The sequence below is a fragment of the Dermacentor albipictus genome, chromosome 8, assembly GCF_038994185.2.
Source record: "Dermacentor albipictus isolate Rhodes 1998 colony chromosome 8, USDA_Dalb.pri_finalv2, whole genome shotgun sequence".
Lineage (NCBI taxonomy): Eukaryota > Metazoa > Arthropoda > Arachnida > Ixodida > Ixodidae > Dermacentor > Dermacentor albipictus.
Genome location: NC_091828.1, coordinates 113,153,638 through 113,172,877, shown reverse-complemented (window position 1 = coordinate 113,172,877; position 19,240 = coordinate 113,153,638). Strand labels below are relative to the sequence as shown.

General features: G+C 47.1%; 1 protein-coding gene across 3 annotated transcripts in view; it reads left to right on the top strand.

Annotated features, from left to right (window-relative positions):
* Positions 1-6,255: 6,255 nt before the first annotated feature.
* The window catches only part of LOC135920111 (uncharacterized), a 35,567-nt gene continuing 22,582 nt past the window's right edge, over positions 6,256-19,240 (top strand). The window contains exon 1 of one of the 3 annotated variants that reach the window (XM_070524181.1): positions 6,256-6,398. The gene's annotated coding sequence lies outside the window, so the exon portion shown is untranslated. Of the gene's footprint in view, positions 6,399-12,037; positions 12,479-19,240 lie in introns of those variants that run through there. The other 2 variants (XM_070524179.1, XM_070524180.1) reach the window with 2 other exon arrangements.

Genomic DNA, 19,240 nt, shown 5'->3' with positions numbered 1-19,240 from the left:
TCTCTTGTGTCACATTTCATCTCCTTCACCAAATGGTTATGCAGCTACCTTGCTCACCATCTTACTGTGAGCCAGGGACTTGCTGTAGCACTCGTGTGAGCGATGAAAATGGTGTCCCAGCCAAGAAAGGGCGAAATAGTGGGAATCGAAATCTATAATTTCAAGATATGGTCAAAGGTGTATGAATCCGTCATTGGAAACTGCTCCCCACGTGCTTTTATAAATCCATATACATTGCCACAAGGACGCCGAATCCCTAAGTTTGCCCCTGAAAACCTATATCTAGGGATAATTCCCTAGAGTCGGCATCGCTGGTCGACGGTGCGTCGATTGTGCGTTTCATCGTTGCAGCCGAATGCGCTCTGCGTCTCTGGAGGTCCTCTAATCCATGTGTGATCGAGCCGCACATGTGTAATCGAGCGGGACAGCACGAAAACACCGACAGCATTATTTGTGCTAAGGCAGTTTAATCTGTAACTCAGTGCCAACATACGTATTGCAGTTTTGCAAACTGCATCTGCTGGAGCATTTGGAGTGGAGAGATTTGATGTTAGTTTACAGATCACATGAAATGGTTACTGCATACAAGGGTTTGAGAAAGGTACTATTGTACTGAGGAAATAGTGGGATGTTTCAGATTTGACATCATCGTCATCATTGTATAAGCCTCGATAGGGGAAGCTTATGGAATTGTGATATTGTTTATTGATAAGTTATCATGGGCACTCCATATAGTAGGCAGGTTGTCTCTGTTTTGTAGCCTCATCAGTAATCCGATAATGGCATCAAATCTAATTTCTTTTAAAATTTGCTGGAGTGGAGGTGGTGTTCCAAAAGTTAAGTCGAGCTGTTTCCAACTTATGGTGGCCATGACTAAGCATTAGCTGAATTGCTTCCTTCACCCTACGTTTACTAAGGCTAAATTTTTCCTACAGATCTTTCTTTGTGCATGTTTGTGTAACTCGTTTTAGAATGAAGTCTGGAAGAGAAATATCTGTACAGAAAATTTAGCCACGTATAAATTGTACTTTTAAAAGCACTGCTTTTAAAAATCATTTATATAGATTGATAGTTTTTTATCTATCTAAGTTTTCGTGACATATGAAGACAAAAAAAAATTGTCAACAAAAGTTGTAGCCTAATTGATACAGACTCAAGCCCATCGTTACAAGTATTTCATCGGCAGCACGTGCAAGGTGATCGAGTGACCATCATAAAGCGTGAACTGAGCGACACTGCTCTTGTGATGTCACTCAGGCTTGCACGGGAACTTAGTGCCTCTACAACACTGTTGTACTCATGCAAAGCAAGTACCTGCTGCGATAATTTGTAAGACTTTTGCTTACCTGTAATTATTGGGAAATCTGAAAAAAACCTTTGCAGAACTAGAAATCTGATTGTTCGAATGCTAGAGAGCTGCACATATGCCTCTATTTAGCTGTTTTGTCTAATACCTGGTTAACTTGGTTTCCCGCATCTTCGGTTACTTGATGCCTATCAAGCTTGTCTCTCTTATCTTCCCTGTTTTCGTACTCTGCACGAAAACGGAATTAATCAGTGAGCAAGCACAAGTTTGGTTGTATACTAGAAGTTGTTACTTTCCTTCTAGGGAGCGTTCTATCGCAGTGATTTTTCACATTGGTTCATTAATAGCTGAGATATAAATATTTCAGTGCCGCAAACCCATAATTTAAGGAAGCGAGCATAACTACCAATGGAGACACTCTCTCCCTTTGCCCCCCCGTCTAGCCTCCGCAAGTGAAATTCCTTCCCTGCGTTCTCCTGTACTGAAGCTGGAGGATCGCGTGACGCATACATCATGGGCGCCAGCACCTTCTTTTTTCTGCTGCTTTTTTGTTGCGTGGAACACTTCCACTGACAGTCTCATGCGTCAGCTGTTGCATTTGCTTCATTTCGCGTAGCGCCCAATCTTGTGTGTTGTCCACTAGAGCACCTGACCAGTGGTATAAGCCAGTGCTACACGAACACCGAGGCAGACACAAGCAGATTGCAGACCATGATTGAACACAATAGAAAATCACATAGTTCCATTCTCAGCGCGCGCGACTGCAAGACGTAGGAATAGCAGACAAAACGGAAGTGCATCTCTCTTGCCACAGTATGAAGTAAAACGAAGGCGTGCAGACATTTGGTGTCGGTTTCATTACAGCAGAGCTGTTATACGCTAGGCTCTGATGGTTTGTGTGCATAGGCAAAAAAAGATGGTGGCCACCCTAGAGCTAAAGCATACAGCAAAAGCTTATTGCCATGTATGTCCCCGCTGTGTTTAATTGTGAGAAGTGTCGAAACGTATTGTGGTAAAAAAAGGCATCGTAATGGAGAAAGTAAAACTAGAATAGACACTGTTTAGTATGGATTGCGGTTTGATGTCACGGGCTGTATAGGCAAACTACGTAACTTTATTTCGGTTCCCTTCCACCCATGCAATGGGTAGGATGTGTGTGGTGAGGACTGAGGAAGAACAGCATTCCTACAAAGAACAGCATTCCTACGAAGAACACCGTCAGAAACAGAAGTGGGAATGTGCGCGGTGACACTGGGTGGCACATAATACAGACGAAGATTGTGCCGCAAATGCCAAGCCTATGCACCTTTGGTTGGATCACCCCTACAGACTCCACTCCTATCGTAATTGTGGGTGGTTTCAACATAGACATGTCTTGGCCAGACAGAAATTGGTTTGTTTCTCTTGGAAAGGTTCGGCATTCAATGTTACACATACATCATTATGCCCACGACATGCCATCAGTTGTGTGTAGACCTCACATTGGCCAAGAACCTTTTTGGTGTCACCACATAGCTACTACCTGTGTATCATAGCGATCATAAAGCGACAGTCACCTTGGTGACTAAGTAATTAAAAAATGCAAGCGAAAGAAGAAAAAGAACATTGAGTGTGCAGTTTAATAAGACAACAAGAATAGTGAAAAACGAAATTCATTTGGTATGTGTCTTTATTTCAATCAACATATTTATCACCATATATACAGCTCTGCTGGTCATCCTCCTTCACAGAGTAGAATGGGTCAAATTCTTTTTCTCTAAACTTTAGTTTGTCTATTGAAGCAACATATTAAACAAATAACTGATGTTACCTTGAATAATTCTCAAAGTCGCGTGTCACTATGAGACGTCACAGCACTACCATCTACGTAGACTATCTTGCGCGATATACGTCAACTTTCTGGCTGGGAGTGCGGCGCCCGCAAGGAGAAGAGCAAACGGCATTTAGTTTGAAATTTCAGTTCTTTTTGCAGTGCGTAGCGGCGTAATACTGTACAGGCACAATCATTAACGTGCATTGTATGCACTGTGCTTGTTAGTTAAAAATAGCCAGACCTGGTGAGGGGCCCTTTAAAAATATCTAGGGACTACAAAGGCGATGGACACACTCCAACGGCCATTTTCTGTGCGGTGCCCGATTTAAAATTGCACGAGAACAGCAGGCAAAAGAATGAGCAAATGGAAAGTGTTCTTTGCCGCCTTGATAGCCCAAAAAGTCAGTTTCGCCCAAGAGGTGAAGAATCGATTGCGACAGGAAATTAGTAGACGGCTATACGAAGTAAGGATAGTAGCTTTATTGGCCGTGTAAACTTGTAAACATTCGTTTACTAGCTAAATGATCAAGCATGGTGTCACGCGTGCACAAGCAAACATGAACACATCTCACTCGATGACCGCAGAAACTCGTCAAAACACTGGAGTGAGGAAGCACGGCAGTAGGAGCGGGCGAATTAACCTTCATGCTGGCTCTCGCTTCAACACGAACTAAGTGGAGAGAGCACAGCACACATGAAGCTATCGGCCCTCGGTGCACCTAGACGTCTAGAGTCTGGCTCCATCACAAATCGCTTTCAAGATGGGGCTCGTGCAGCCGCACCATACGCAGTAGCCGCCGGAGTACAATGCACATCCCCTCCCTTCCCTCCCTCGGTGCCTTGCACGCGACAGAAAACGGTGTGCTTCCTCCCCGCTTTCCTCCCCTGCGCGCGCGAGATTGAGCCACCATCATTGGCTCACCCTCGCATGCTTTCACTCTCACGTAAACATAAGACACTCAGGGACAATATTATTGCCCTTGCATCTTATGCAGAACATCACAGCAATGGCAGACATGCACCTAGAGTGTCCATATAATTGCTGTCGCAATAAAGACTGATTGATACCTGAAGGGGATAAAAATACTCATTTGAGGCTTGCGTCGCATGAGTACTTTGTGGCGTCTGGATGTTCAGATGCTGTGGCTAGTGGCGATGTGTGGCGAGGCTTCCTCACATTCATTGTTTTGCACAGCTTGAGGATCTCTTCTACACATGTCGATCGTGCGCCTCTCCAGGAGTTTGAGCTCTTTCAGCTTGTGTTCGCTTCATGCGTTTGTTTGGTGTACGACTCATCAAAACACTTCATTTCCTCAACGAAGCGCTACCACTTTGTTAGGGAGTCTTCGTGATATGTACCACATCAGCACTGTCTTGCTCCGAAACAGTACGACATATTCAAGCCGAGTGACAAGAGTCCCAACGGTTGTGTAGCGGCTTTGTGGTGTCAGCCACTCGTCGACATCTTTGCCTGCTTTTCCCGTAAATGAGCGTGTTTTTATGTAGTGCTGCACAGGTCCGACAGGCGTTGACCTTTGAGCAGGTAGCAGCGGTGTTTGTCGACCTCCGTCCTGAGACATAGTAAAGGTCGTTGGCGAGAGGCCGGCAAGACGGCAGCTACGGCGAAGTTCTGGATGTTGCAACTCCATGGAACGTTGTGTCGTACCCAGCACCTTCGCCACTGTGTTACGCCCACAAAAGGGGTTTAATGGTAAGCCAGGTAGAGTCAGCTGCAACGGTCTTGATCGGCTGAGTTCCTTGTTCTTGTTCCTTAGTGAAATGACCCAACCCACCCTGGAGGATTGGCCATGAATCGGGCGGTGAAAAAAATGTTATCAGTTTTTTTAATCGAGATTCAGCTAGCCAGCCATATGTTGTCTTTATCCTCTTCGCCCGTCTTGGATACCCCACATCCTGTTGATCTGTAAGCCTAGCACGCACGTAAGAGTCGTATTTCCCTCCGTGCAGACGAAGCCCACCGTGCGTTACGCCCTTTCGTGGGCGTAGCATTAATAATAGAGACTTTAGCGTGTCCGCTATTCCGGAAAACGGGGGTGGTTTGGGCAGATTGCCGGATGGGCGAGTGCGTAAAAGTGAGTTGCCGGAGTGTTGCAGCCGCCTGGTGGAGTAAGCTCAACCAGACAAACAAAGAGCTAAAATTGCAGTTACCTGCTATGTTCTGCTTCGCTGCTGGTGCAAATTTTCGGCAGCGGCGTAATTGTGAACATGATTACGCCTATGTAGTAAATTTACACCAGCAGCTGAGAAGAATATAGTAATTGTTTTTGTGCGGTTGAGCTTTGCGCCACCAATCTGGCCGCTCATCCGGCAAACCGCCCGCGCTTGCCGGAATACCGGACGCACTAATATTCTCTAATATAGTGCAGTGATAACACCTCGCTCACAACCAAACCCCTCCCTAAGCGAACACTTTTTTAATTTTTAAATCAACGTCTTCTTTGCCACCATCAAATCCCTCAGTGCATCAACCAAGGATCCGTGAACGCATTGTTGGACACACTTCTAGTCTTGGAACTGGAGAGGGTGTAGTGAAGGAGTGTGAGGGGGCAATGCGAGGCATGCTCGGTGGGGATAAACGGCGTCAGCTCAGTTTCTCTTGCGTCAGCGCGCGAGTTGCTGCGTATCACGTGACTCGCTCTCTTCCTGGAGTAGCGCGCTTCTTGCTTTGTCCTTTATGTGGCTTACTGAAAATTGCGGTAGAAATCATCGATAATGTTTCTAATCACAATTTATGGAAAACTGCAATGAACAATCGAAATCCCAGCCTACTTCAGGAAAGCTAACGCCGTCTTTGACTAAGATCATTATCAATAATTTCTACAGGGTCGTTTTTCTGTCGTGAAATTTTGTAATTACAGATCACATTGTGCAGACACCCGTTTAACATATATGTAAAATGAATGCCGCTATAAAATAACAATGCACTATTGCACCGAAGTTACAGTTTCATCATGTGCCGAAAGAAGACGAAGCTTACAGACCACACAGATTTGCATTTTGCACTCGTCCACTATATATCAAATGAGAGCTCTCGAGAAAGGAGTCAGAGACGGGATAAGCAGTGACCATTCCCGAAGTTCTCCCTTTATTTGTGCAATGTATACTAGAGCATGCTGAGCTCAAAGAAGTGAGAGAACGCTTGAAATTGGACACCAACTGTGACTCCCCCAGAAGGAGTTTTACGGACTCTGCTTGTTCGTATAGTATATACCAGACAGATTACCAGTGCATGTCAAGCCCATGGAAATACGGGAAGCAGTGAGTAACTTTTAATTTGTTGCCAGAGCTCCTGTTATTCCTAGTGTATATGTGTCCAAGCGACTCATGAAAATAGTACGAGAACTCTTGAAAAATGGAGTCAAACATGGGACAAGTAGTGACTCTCCCAGGAGTGTTCAGGACTTTCACATTTTTCTACAAGGTGTGTACGAATGCATGTTGATCTCATGGGAGTACGGCAACGCCATAAAAATGGAGTCAAATATGAAAAAAAAGCAATGGTAGTGGTGGTGGTAAAAAATTAGTTATTTCCTTTGTACATGGGTATGACTCCCCCCCCCCCCCCCCCTTTACGCTTTTGGTATTTACAATTTGGGAAGGATGGGCGAAAGGACGGGTTTCTAAAGATGGGTGGGGTTCAAAAGTACATTAACTGTGTCGTGGTTTCCAGGAAAAGATTGGTCTCAACACATTTTCTTAAAGGGACTGACGACCAATTTTCAGGGTACCCATATTTTTTTTTAGTGCAGTGGGAAGCTTACCAGTCAGTGTCTAATCGTGAAGTGATACTGCGGAAAATGCCATGGCGGAATTTTTTTATCAGAATTTTTCTATGCAGTGAGAATGTAGTTCACTGGCATGCTGAGCGTGATATCGATTATACGCCGGCATTGGTGGGAGGCAGACGACAAAGTGCGGCCGCGGCTGCGAGGAAGTTTTACTTATCAAGCTGATCTTCCTGCAATTTGCGTTTTCTTAAGTGTTAAATTATTTCTGCAATAATAGCTACGTGTCTTAGTGACGTCCTGTCCGACTGCATTGGTCATTAACCTAGAAAGTGTTTTTTAGCCAAGCCAAGCCAAGTTCGAAAGCGAAACGACGATTCTACACGTGACAAGCAGTTCAGCATTTTGCCGCGAAAGCGAAACGACGATTCTGGGCGTGAAAGACAGTTCAGCATCTTGCCGTAGCCACGCGTGTGCTAATATCGTAGTGCCGGCACCCATTTACGGCACAACTAGTAGAGAGCATATTGTATCTTACAGGGAGACCGCAGAACTCTGAGTACTTACTTGCAAACTCGTTCACGTACGCAATAGCGTGTTCTATGCATTGTTCGACGAGCATGTGCTGCGTGGACTTTCTTTACTCCCTAATACGCGTGTAGAATAAAGCGCAGACGTCCAATAATAGCAATAAGTATGCTGACAGTAATCTCATATACTAGGACATCACTGTGCCAAGATTCCACCGCCAGGTCGCACCGCTTACCGGTTTTTGAGACCTTTGCCATCTTAAAATTATAATATCTACCCAAATCGCGAACGTGCCGGTCGTTATCGCTATAAATCATGCTCATTTCATTTCCGTCAACGTCTTGCGAGACACTCTGGCCAGTTGTCAGTCCCCAAGCTCACGGGAGGGCGTTCCGTATCCGAAACGCCAATAATGCGGTAAGAAGCGAAAAGGAATGTAAAATGTGGTCCACTGTTAAAGGAAACACTTAACCAGTAATCAATAAGCATGCCTTCACAATTTCTTCACCGTTATCGCAAAGAAATCGCTGGTACGATCCGCCGTACGTACAGTTATGCGTACTTAGCCTAATTGTGGACCTTTGCGCCGTATGCCTCAACGGTAATCAGTGGCAGAACACGGAAACACTGACTGCGAGCTCTTTTAACAGTGGACAATACTGTCCATTCGGCATCGCGTTTGTCACCTCCAGAACTGATATTGTTACCGCTTTTCCGTTATTAATAATTTCGCACGAACAAGGCTTTCGGAAAATTAAGTGTCGTTTAAAATAATATCCGACTCCATTCCACCCTGTGAAAGTGGATGTACAGTCGCGATCAATTTGAAGGTGATCGCTCGAGCGGCGACCGAAACTAGGAGCAGCGCCACGTTACGTCATCACCGTCAGTCAAGATGGAAACATCAGGTAGCTTCTCTCTCTCTCTCTCTCACTCTTCGCTGAGCAGCTGTCACTCTCGTCTGGCAACTCGCAGCTTTTCGTCAACCTTAGGTACGAGGTGGTTAGGGGCGTATGGAAAGGGGTTATGGTACCAGGCCTCACATTCGGAAATTCAGTACTGTGCATGAAATCGGAAGTTCAGGCATGCATGGAAACGAGACAGAGAAGTGTAGGCAGGTTGGCCTTAGGAGCACACGGGAACACCCCAATTGAGGGAGTGCAGGGGGACATGGGATGGACGTCATTTGAAGGTAGAGAAGCAATAAGTAAACTAAAATTTGAACAGAGACTCTCAACACTGGAGGAAAAAAGGTGGGCAGGAAAAGTGTACAAATATCTGTACATGAAAAGTTTGAACACAAAGTGGACACTTAGAACGAGGAAGCTGAGGAATAGATACCTACAGCCGAGGGAGGGGGTCCAACGTGGTTCTAGTGTGGGAAAGGAGGTGAAGGAGATGGAAAGAAAAATGTGGGAAGAAAGAATGCTCGGAAAGCCAGCGCTATCAATGTATAGGTCACAAAAACAGGAGATTAAGAGAGAGCTCTTATTTGATAACTCGCGGGGCAGCTCACTATTATTCGAGGCTAGGACGGGGGTTTTGAGAACGAAAACATACAGGGCTAAATTCGAAGACGTGGACGTTCGGTGCACAGCTTGCGGAGCCGAAATGGAGACCACTGATCATATAGTGCTGCGATGCTCTGACCTTCACCCGACCCTGGCAGAGGGAACAGTGGCAGATATGGAAGGGGCATTAGGTTTTCCCGGGGAAGGAGGGCAAATAGACGAGAAAAGAGTGGCAGTAACGAAGAGGAGGCTAGAGGATTGGTGGAGGAAGTCAAGGGATAGATAAAACCATAAATCGGGGAGATAATGCTTCCTGTACTGTTTTAGATAGTTACATTGGGGGAAAAAGGGGAGTAAAAACTAGGTTAAGAAAAAGAAGATATAAAGAAAGGAAAAAAAAGAATAATAATAAAATAGGAGGGGGAGCAAAAGGCTAGGTGGCGCCAGCCGCCGCCCGTTACAAAGGGTATAGCCGCCATCCATCCATCCATCCATCCTTCACGAGATAACCTGCGAATTCATTTCGACTGCCTTATCAGCTATTGCACAGAGGCGTCATCGTTAGCCAATGTATGCATGAGGCAGGGACGCACAAACATTGCCATGAAAGGGTAACAAGCACAAAAATGTGGCGAGTTAGTCTTGGGGGTGACGGTTTCAGCCTGGACGAGCGAAAAAGGGGAAGAAGGCAGCGCAATTTTTATCTTCGCAGTTCCAAAATCGGCCGCTATGCTGCTTGGAAGGCCCGCCGGTCGCAGCTCGAGCGAACACCTTCAAATTGATCGCGACTGTAGTACAGCGAAGCTGGTGCGGACGTCAGACCACCACCCCAACTGACGTTAGAAGACGCCACACACGCACTACCACCACAAGCGACGTACATACGTCACGCGCGTGTGCGCAAGTGTAGCAAGTATGTTCATTCTTCTGGGCCGTCTACCTAGAGCAAGTGCGTTGCTGAACTAATTGAATTTCTCAAAGTAAAATGCGTCAGAAAATTCGCGAAGTACACAACCTGCATCCGTGATAAGATGGGATTGTAATTTGAATGTACGCGAAAACAGTTCTGCTACGCGGAAACTCAAACCCCTTTTCCAGCTGCCGTTTTTTTTTGGGTAAGCACGTCACGAAAGATCCCGACCAACTAGAGGCTAACTTCACTCTAATATGGATGCAGGCTGGCCTGCAGAGTCTAGCGCGGTTAACCTATCCGGCAGGAACAAGATATATTAAACATAAGCATTTGACTAAAGGAATAAAAAGCAAAAAACTCATAAACAAAGAGGCTTTCATTAATTATTGACTCGCTTGTTAGTTTTTCTAGCGCGTTAAATCACTTTGGACAATGAAAATTTCGTGAACGCACAAGTACGATATGCGTTTACGAACTGTCGTTTCTCCTGTCCTTCGTCTACGTTTCTCTTTCCGAAAGGAATGTATAGCAAACCGGGGTGACCTTGCTTTTTTTTATTTTTTGCGCGTGTGTGGTTTGGTTTTGCTGTGAACGACCGCGTTCTTGTCGGGAAAAGACGAAGGGGAGCAGACGATTCGGCAGTTGTCATTTAATTATGTCTACGAAACGCGCTCAATTCTTGGAACGTTTGTTCGTTTCGTTTTAGAGCGCAGCTGTCGTTTCTGCGGCGAGCGTCGGTGTCAGCGGCGTTAAGGCACATTCACACCGGCGACTTGAGGTCGCGCGACCATTTGAGACTCGCAATCAAAAAGCGACCGAAGGCGACTGATGTTCACACCGGCAAGCCCGGCTGAGCGCGACTCGCAAGTCGCAATCCCGGAGATTATCGTTCTCAGCGAGAACTCTCCGAATCTACGCGGAATTTGAACGCGACGCCGGAGGAGGCCGGATGTAGACACACGAAAGATCACTTCCGGTGCGCCGCTGATTGGTTTATCAGTTTTGCGACCACGGTCGCGCGACTGAAAAATCGCGCAGAGAGCGACTGGCCCAAAATGGTCGCTTTTCAAGAAAGGCGACCGTTTGCGACCATTTGCGACTGGTCGCTTTGCGACCAACTTGGTCGCGCGACCACTGTCAGTCGCCGGTGTGAATGTGCCCTTACCAAGCGAACGGGCACAGCGAAAGATGAAGGCGAACGCGGAGCACAGGGGAGGGGATGAAAGACGCGAGGAGGAAAGCGGAAAGGAGGGTGCAGCGGAACCGTGAGGCGGAAAGCGGAGGAGGGTATGGCGAAAGCGTGAGCAGAAAAGCGTAGTGCGGCGACGATGGCTACGAGATGGCGCCAGCGTAGCGCGCGTCGTCTGGGAGGTCTGTCGGCGGCGTCTGCTTCTGTGAATCGCGCCCACGCGTCACCCACGCGCTGCATCTCGCAATCACGACAGATTAGCGAGGTACTTGAGCCGCACTTCGCGCCATTTGCAACTAGTGCCGCACGAGAAAGATTGTCCGCGCCAGCCAGTATACCGCGAAGCGAAAACGCGCACAGAGCTGCGTTCAAATTCCGCATTGGGGAGTATCGTAATCATCGGTGAATTTTTTTTTATGTCACCTCTCGGGACCATCCTTCGATAACCGGACAGTCCATTCGCGGAGAATCCGGAGACGCAACAGTTGCCAACATTTCCAGCTTCATCAGAATAACTCACTCTGTTCGACCTTTCATGATGTTACATGCAGCGCACTACACCCGCCGCGGTTGCTCAGTGGCTATGGTGTTAGGCTGCTGAGCACGAGGTCGCGGGATCGGATCCCGGCCACGGCGGCCGCATTTCGATGGGGCCGAAATGCGAAAACACCCGTGTACTTAGATTTAGGTGCACGTTAAAGAACCCCAGGTGGTCGAAATTTCCGGAGTCCTCCACTATACGGCGTGCCTCATAATCAGAAAGTGGTTTTGGCACGTAAAACCCCATAATTTAATTTAATGCAGCGCACTATACGGGCAGCCGCTCTACAATAGCTTCGTTGCACAGAACGGAAGTGTACCGTAAAACAGAGAAATCTTTCAAGGCAGATATAGAGATAAGTGGACGCTTTGTCGGCTGCTGTGCGTGAATACGCGATAAAGCCCGCGCAGGGCTAAAAAAGAAAGAATAGAGAAAGAAAGGAACAATGTGCGTCAGAAGGAACGAAAGCAGACGACACGATGCTCATGGCGGACGACCCCGCCGCGCCTTATCATTTCGTTCGGTCGGTCGCACCGCGACTGGACGCTATATACGCAGTGCTTCACCCCCCCCGTTATCTGGGGCTGTCAAAAGAAGATACGCGCCTCCGTCGTCGGTAGCCGATCGGAGCTCGTTTCGGCGTCTGTGTGTGTGTGTGTACGCGTGTGTACACTGCCGGGAAGAGTGGTAGCGGCCGTCTTGAAGCCACCGTCATAAGTACGCTTGGCCCCAGCCGAGGATTACAACGGTGCGAAACTACGTTCCAGGGGCTGACGTCGGACGGGTCGGATGAAACCGCAAGGTAGTAGTGTTTTATTCGTCGCCTTTCTCTTTTTTTATGGATCCCCTTATCTCTTACGTGCGTGATTCGGGAGCTCCTTCTGCGACGGTATCTGCCGCTTCCTCAGAGCGCCTTGTACCTTTTTAGGTGAGTTCTCGACGAATTGTATACATGAGGTGATGTTCGTGCGCGCTCGATCGACGACCCCCTAGGCTACTGCCCAACATGCGTAGTTTCAGGCCGTGTATTCGGTGTTGAGTTTAAGGATACGCGTCTCTGTTTCGCAGAGGGCGAAACGCAGACGGAAATTTGTCGCTTGCAGTTTAGCTAGGATACAGTGTACATTCTTAGAAAAGTGTGTTTTCGCTTTCAGGATACCTTCCAAAAGAGCCTTTCCTAAAAATGTGCATTTTTGCTTGGACGTATATCAATAGCCCGCAGACGCATTCGTGTTCACCGTGATCTGTATTGCTAGCCTCTAGTGAACGTCTGTAGCGTGTACGTCCGGTGTATGTGTAGAATGCGTCTGGAACGTGTACGTCTGGTGCACGTCTGGAACGGTACGTCCAGAACAGGATACGTCTGCTACGCGGTACGGTGTTGCGCCGTGCAACAAGGAAGACCTGACCAAGCACGGCTCACTATGAAAGCTATAGTTCACCAAGTTTAGGCCTCGGGCCAACATTTAAATGTATCAGTTCTTCCACGTTTTTGTGCCTTTCAGAAACATCGCGGGCAACTTTCGTGCCGAGAACGAGTCTTCCAACACGATGTTTTCTATGAAATTGTATTAATTAACGGTCTCGGTTCGAGTTTACGGCGGCGTCAAAAGGCACGTGTTCTGAGCTTGCCTGTGACCTAATTGGTGCTGCATCCGCTCCGTTTACAAATAGCGTTTGCGACGTATTAACCAATGTTCCACCAGCCTTCGACACTGTTTCATCCGATTGCAGAATGGGGAGGTCGAATTCTGGTGTATTTTTTCTGCAGCTCTGTTTTACACGCCAAATATGTTCTTGCCTTCAGATTTGCGCTTCAAACGTTTTTCGTTCTAGGCCAAAACTATAAGGGGGTGGGGGAGTGAAACGGAGTAAAGAACCAAACACAAAATTGCATGTGAATTTAAAACATGTTGTTATGAAAGATGAAACATGGTGCACCAGCTAGAACCGCGGTAACATGATTGACTGCGCGAAAATAGAAACAAACCCCACGAGTATACAGGTAGATACGATTTTTCTGTTCCTGTTAGTGTCTTCCTGTGTAGTTTGTGTTTGTTTGCGCGGCCAATCACATTAGCCTAAATGACCTAACTAGCACACCAAGTAGCAGTTGGGGCGATAGACAGGTGAACGCTGCGCTTTTCGCTTCAAATATTCAATACAGTATAGCGCAATTGGAGACGGTGGCAAACGCTGGATTAAGACACGCGATCCAGCGTTTGATCCTGTTCACTGCCAAAGGCGTTGATAAGTACGTGTTGTTATCATGCCAAGTACACGCACGCACACATGCGTTCATTGTCTGTTGGCTTTATATGGTCATGATTATGTACGTACTAGGTGAAGATGCGCAACCAAATAGGCGCACGTACCCCTTATATTGAGCAGCGCTAAAAAGAACGCGCGAAACGTTCGAAGCGTACACGAAATTCGTGGGCCCCCTGCGTTGACGCACGAGGGGCCTCTCCAACGCGAGATAAAGAGCTAGTGCATCTATAGATAATCTGCACAGACGTCATCGTCGCCGCCATCTTTAGGTACTAGCACCTCGGGAAGGAGTGTAATCAAGAAATTTGACAGCACGATGGGCCCATCTTATGTCGAACGACAAAGCGAGAACAGGGATAAATAGGTGAAAAACAGTCACCGCCAATAAGCAAAACAATGTGCGCGTACCCAAAAATGGCGGCCACGTCATCGTGGCCGCCATTTTTGGGTACTAGCGCAGTGAAAGGTGCGTCCGTGACGTCACATGAAAACTATCTATAGGTACTTTGGCAGGTGACGAAGCCGTGTGCTCAGACTGTTATGTTGCTGTCTGGTGTCACAGTATACTGAACTTGACTGTTCGTGAATTTTCCCCAGTACATACGAGGTGCTTTGTTTTGTTGTTTTGTATTTACTCTACAGAATTTTTGAAGATCGTAGATAGCGCAATTCTAGTCATTGAGCTGATTTATTTGAAGAAGCAGTCATTAAAAAGGCCTAATCGACTCATTCTCAACATTGCACTAATTAATTTTCGAACTAATTACTATACGGAACATACTGCAATTTACTATTCGTAGCCGGCCGCCGTGAGTTCGTGATGCCTACTTGGAATCAATTCTGAGGATGACACAAATTCGTAAATTACAATATGTGCCGCAATGTAATTTGTGAGAGAAACGTATTTAGCGATGCTTCTATTAATAAGTCTATAACGCATTTAGATTTTTCGTGGAAGTAATATCCACCTTTTCGAGTGGTCCAGCTCATGGATTAGAATTTCGCTATCTGCCATAGGCGACTTTTTAAGAACAATGCTTAGCCTAGAATAAAAAAATAATAATAAACCTTCTACGCTCTTTAAACAAAGGTCGTCAATCTGCGCCCTGTGTTGTCTATTCTTGTCCATTGTTTTCCTTCTCGCTGTTCCCAAGCGTCAACTGATTTAGTATTTCTAAAAAAAAATACAATTTTGGGTGTTTTACGTGCCAGAACCACGACCTGATTATGAGGCACGCCGTAACGGGAGACTCTAGATTAATTTTGGACCGTCCGGGGTTTCTTTAAATGTGTTGCCGTTGTCCGGTACACGGAAGTTCTTTCATTTCGCCCCCCCCCCTCCCCCCGACCCCAAGGAAGTGCGGCCGCCGCGGCCGCATTTCTCTTTATCTTGAACCCTACAAATAATTTGCGGAAACACCCAAAATCCTTTAAAGCACAAAGTTGAAAATTTGACAAATACATGTTCCGGCACGTGATGAAAAAAATTTTAAAAAGCGGCCGCAAGGACAAAACGATGACAGGAAAGGTATAGAACGCTGGGCCGTTAGACCAGCGTTCATATAGCTTTCACGTCGTCCTTGCGTCTCTGCGTTCTCTTTAAAAATTTTTATGCGAAGCATACTAGTCGCACGACCACGCTCTTCCTTGCTGCGCCGCGCGCGGCCGCGTAGCTACCATATGACGTCATAACAGCTGCAAAAGCGGAGGCTCAACTCGTGCGCTCGCTTGCGGCCGCGTAGCTACATAGCCGGGTCTCAGCTCGTGCGCTCGCCTGCATGAGTTGTTTCTTCGTCTAGCCGAACCAAATATAGCCAAGCAACAGCAGTTCACCAGGCTAAACAGTGGTTCAACAACTAAAGTAAAGGCTAGTATGCTTCGCATCCTGGGCTTAACTTTAGCTAAGCCACAGCCATTTTTGATCACGTGCTAGAAGATGTGTCTGTCAAATCCTGTTGAGTGTATACTGTATAGTTCGGTTGTCTCCGGAATACAAGAGCGGGACGGCGTCTCTCTCTCTCTCTCTCTCTCTTTCTCTCTCTCTCTCTTGGCAAGTGCTCGCCCGTACCCTTTGTACCGGGCAGGCCCAGCTTCTTATCGTTCAGCGTTCGAACTGGCGGTAAACAAGAAGCACTCAGCGGGAGCGACCGCTTCACTGTTACTATCATCGCGACCCGCGCGTGGTGTTGAGTTCACGTTTTGTTTTGTTCGGCCACGGGACGTCCGTCTGCTTCCGTTTTCGAAGCGATTACTCGCGCGATGGTCACGTGTCTTTCTTTTGTCGAGACATACGTTACACCAACTGTGCATGCCGTGTACCGACAGACGTATACGCCCATCGACCTCCGATAATAAAAAAAAAGTAGTTTCGTACGTTTCCTCGAGGCACGCTCTCAAACTTTCATGCTACGAAATGCCAGAAGACTAAGCCAAACTATGTAGCGAAGGGTTGCCAACTGTCCCGAATTTAGCGGAGCAGTCACGACCTTTGAGGAAAGGTTCCGAGTGCTGACTCGACCCACTCGGAACGGCCAAACGACGTCCCGATTTTTAAATTTATTTTTGCCCTACTGGATAAGAACAGATACACCAGATAACCTTTTTATAATGCCTGACAGCTCGTTTGCTCATTGCTCCTATTTTTATTTTCTGCTTTCACAGATTACGAGAAGGCATTTGATATTTCAGTAGAGATACCAGCAGTCATAGAGGCATTACGTAATCGAGGAGTACAGAACACTTACGTAAATACCTTGGAAAATAGCTACAGAGGTTCTACAGCTACCTTAATTCTACACAAGAAAAGCAGGAAGACACTTATAAAGAGAGGGGTCAGAGAGGGAGGCACAATCTCTCCGATGCTGTTCACTGCGTGCTTGGAAGAATTATTCAAGCTATTAAACTGGGAAAGCTTAGCAGTAAGGATGGACGGCGAATAGCTCAGCAACCTTCGGTTTTTGCCGATGACGTTGTTCTATTCAGCAACAATGCAGACAAGTTACAACGAATTATTGAGGATCTTAAGAAAGAGAATCTAAGAGAGGCGTTGAAGGTTAATATGCAGAAGGCAAAGATAATGATGAATAGCCGGGCAAGGGGACAAGAGTTCAAGATCGCCAGTCAGCCTCTAGAGTCTGTGAAGGAGTACGTTTACCTAGGTCAAATAATTACAGGGAACCCTGACCATGAGGAGGAAATGCACAGAAGAATAAAAATGGGTTGGATCGCATACGGCAGACATTATCAGCTCCTGACTGGAAGCTTACCATTGTCATTGAAAAGGAAGGTATACAATCAGTGCATTTTACTAGTGCTGGCATACGGGACGTAGACTTGGAGGCTGACAAAGAAGCTTGAGAACAAGTTAAGGGCCGCGCAAAGAGCGATGGAACGAAGATTGCTAGGCATAACGTTAAGAGATAGAAAGAGAGCGGTTTGGATCAGAGAGCAAACGGGTACAGACGATATTCTAATTGACATCAAGAGAAAAAGATGGAGCTGGGCAGGTCATGTAATGCGCCGGTTAGATAACCGCTGGACCATTAGGGTTACAGAATGGGTACCAAGAGAAGGGAAACGCAGTCGAGGACGGCAGAAGACTGTAGATGGTGCGATGAAATTACGAAATTCGCGGGCGCTAGTTGGAATAGGCTGGCGCAGGACAGCGATAATTGGAGATCGCATGGGGAGGCCTTCGTCCTGCAGTGGACAGGCTGCTGCTGCTTCTGCTGCTGATGATGATGTCACATGGGAAGACGGTTTCGTTTTTGACATTGTAGTTCTGTTGTAGGCCCAGACCGTTCACAGTACCGCTATCCGTATTGGTAGCCGTTGCAGTCAGGCAACTGTACCGCGTCATTTATTGATGCAAATCGCAGCACGGTAAGGCTTAACAAAAAATTGCTGCACGTATAGAGCATGCCGACTGGCTGCTCCTGGCTCGGACTGGGTCGGTCGTTGGCGTGAAAACATGTGCAGAATGGCCTGAGAGGGAAAAGGGGGGGGGGGAGGGAGCAGGCTGGCAGTTGCCACGGAGATGGGCACAAAGCCTGCCTACTACTTACGAAGGAGGGGTCGGAACGTAGAAATTGAAGAAGAAAAGTTAACAGAAAAGAAAGAACAAGGTGACAGATCGCAAAGACTAAAAAGCCGACAGATCCCATGCCCTGTGGGAACCGATGTTGTGCGAAGCAGTGTGCGGGGAGCCTACCAAGTTAACGAAACGCCCTGAGTGCACCAAGACGTAGTCGGCTGTTTCATGACTTACATGACACGCATGTCATGACCTATCAATTATGTTCGTCGTACACTCTTGTCATACCATACCAGTTTTGGTACATACCAAGTTCACGAAACGACCATGAGAGCATCAAGACGTGGGTGGCTGTTCCGTGACCTATACATGACACACATGTCGTGACTTATCATTTATGCTCAAGTAAAACTCTTGCTTGGGCTAGTTGGTTCATGCTTGAAGTAGGTAAAGGCAAGTAAAGTAAAGGTAAAGTAAAGGGCACGCGCCCGTCTTGTCGTTTGTGTTCTTCTTCCTAAGTCCTGGTGTTCTGCGCCTTGCCTTTACCTACTTATCATTTATGTTTGTCATACACTGTAGTCATGCTGCGCCAATTTTGGTACGTACCAAGTTAACGAAACGACCATGAAAGCACCAAGACGTAGGCGGCTGGATAGATAGATACTGTCAAAGTGGCAAATGTTTGCCATGAAATGCTTGGAACTTAAAAGTAAATCAAGGACAGAATATTGTAACCAACAGTTACGACAGCCGTTTCTACAACAACTAATTTATTCTGGGCGAACCTGTGCCCGTAAACGAGAACCGACTGAACACTAAACAACAACAAAAAGCGGCCCTCGAGCTTTGCTTCTTCGAGCGTCGTTCTCCTCTCTGTCGCCTCCTGTCGCGTGCCAATCATCCGATTCTCGCGCACGAGCCGCCGGCCTGTCGGCACCGGCCGAATGATTGAAACTTTTATTACAAGGGATGGCCCATGGCCTAAGATAGGGGTAAGGGATCAGGTGAAAGGAAGGATGCCTGCCTCCTTCGCAGAGCACAGCAAAGTGTTAATTCTTCTGGTGGCATCTGCTCGCGGTGCGACCCAGTCTTCGTACGATGCCACCTTTAGAGGTCGGGTGCGCTTGTTCCTGAGGTTGACTGTGGCAGGGCAGGACCAGATCAGATGTTTGAGATCGACGTTGATCGCAGGGCAGTTGGGGCATTCCACTTGTGTTCCTCTCCACTTGCTCACAACATCCTGGTGTAACAGGTGCCTTACCTCTTGCTTTGTGGAGAAGAACCTGGGCTGTTCTGGGACCGCCGAGCATTGCCTTGCGGTGCTTTGCTTGACGCTCGCGGTGTGGCGGCTCCTTGAAACGCTGTGGGGAGGTGTCGGTCGTCTTT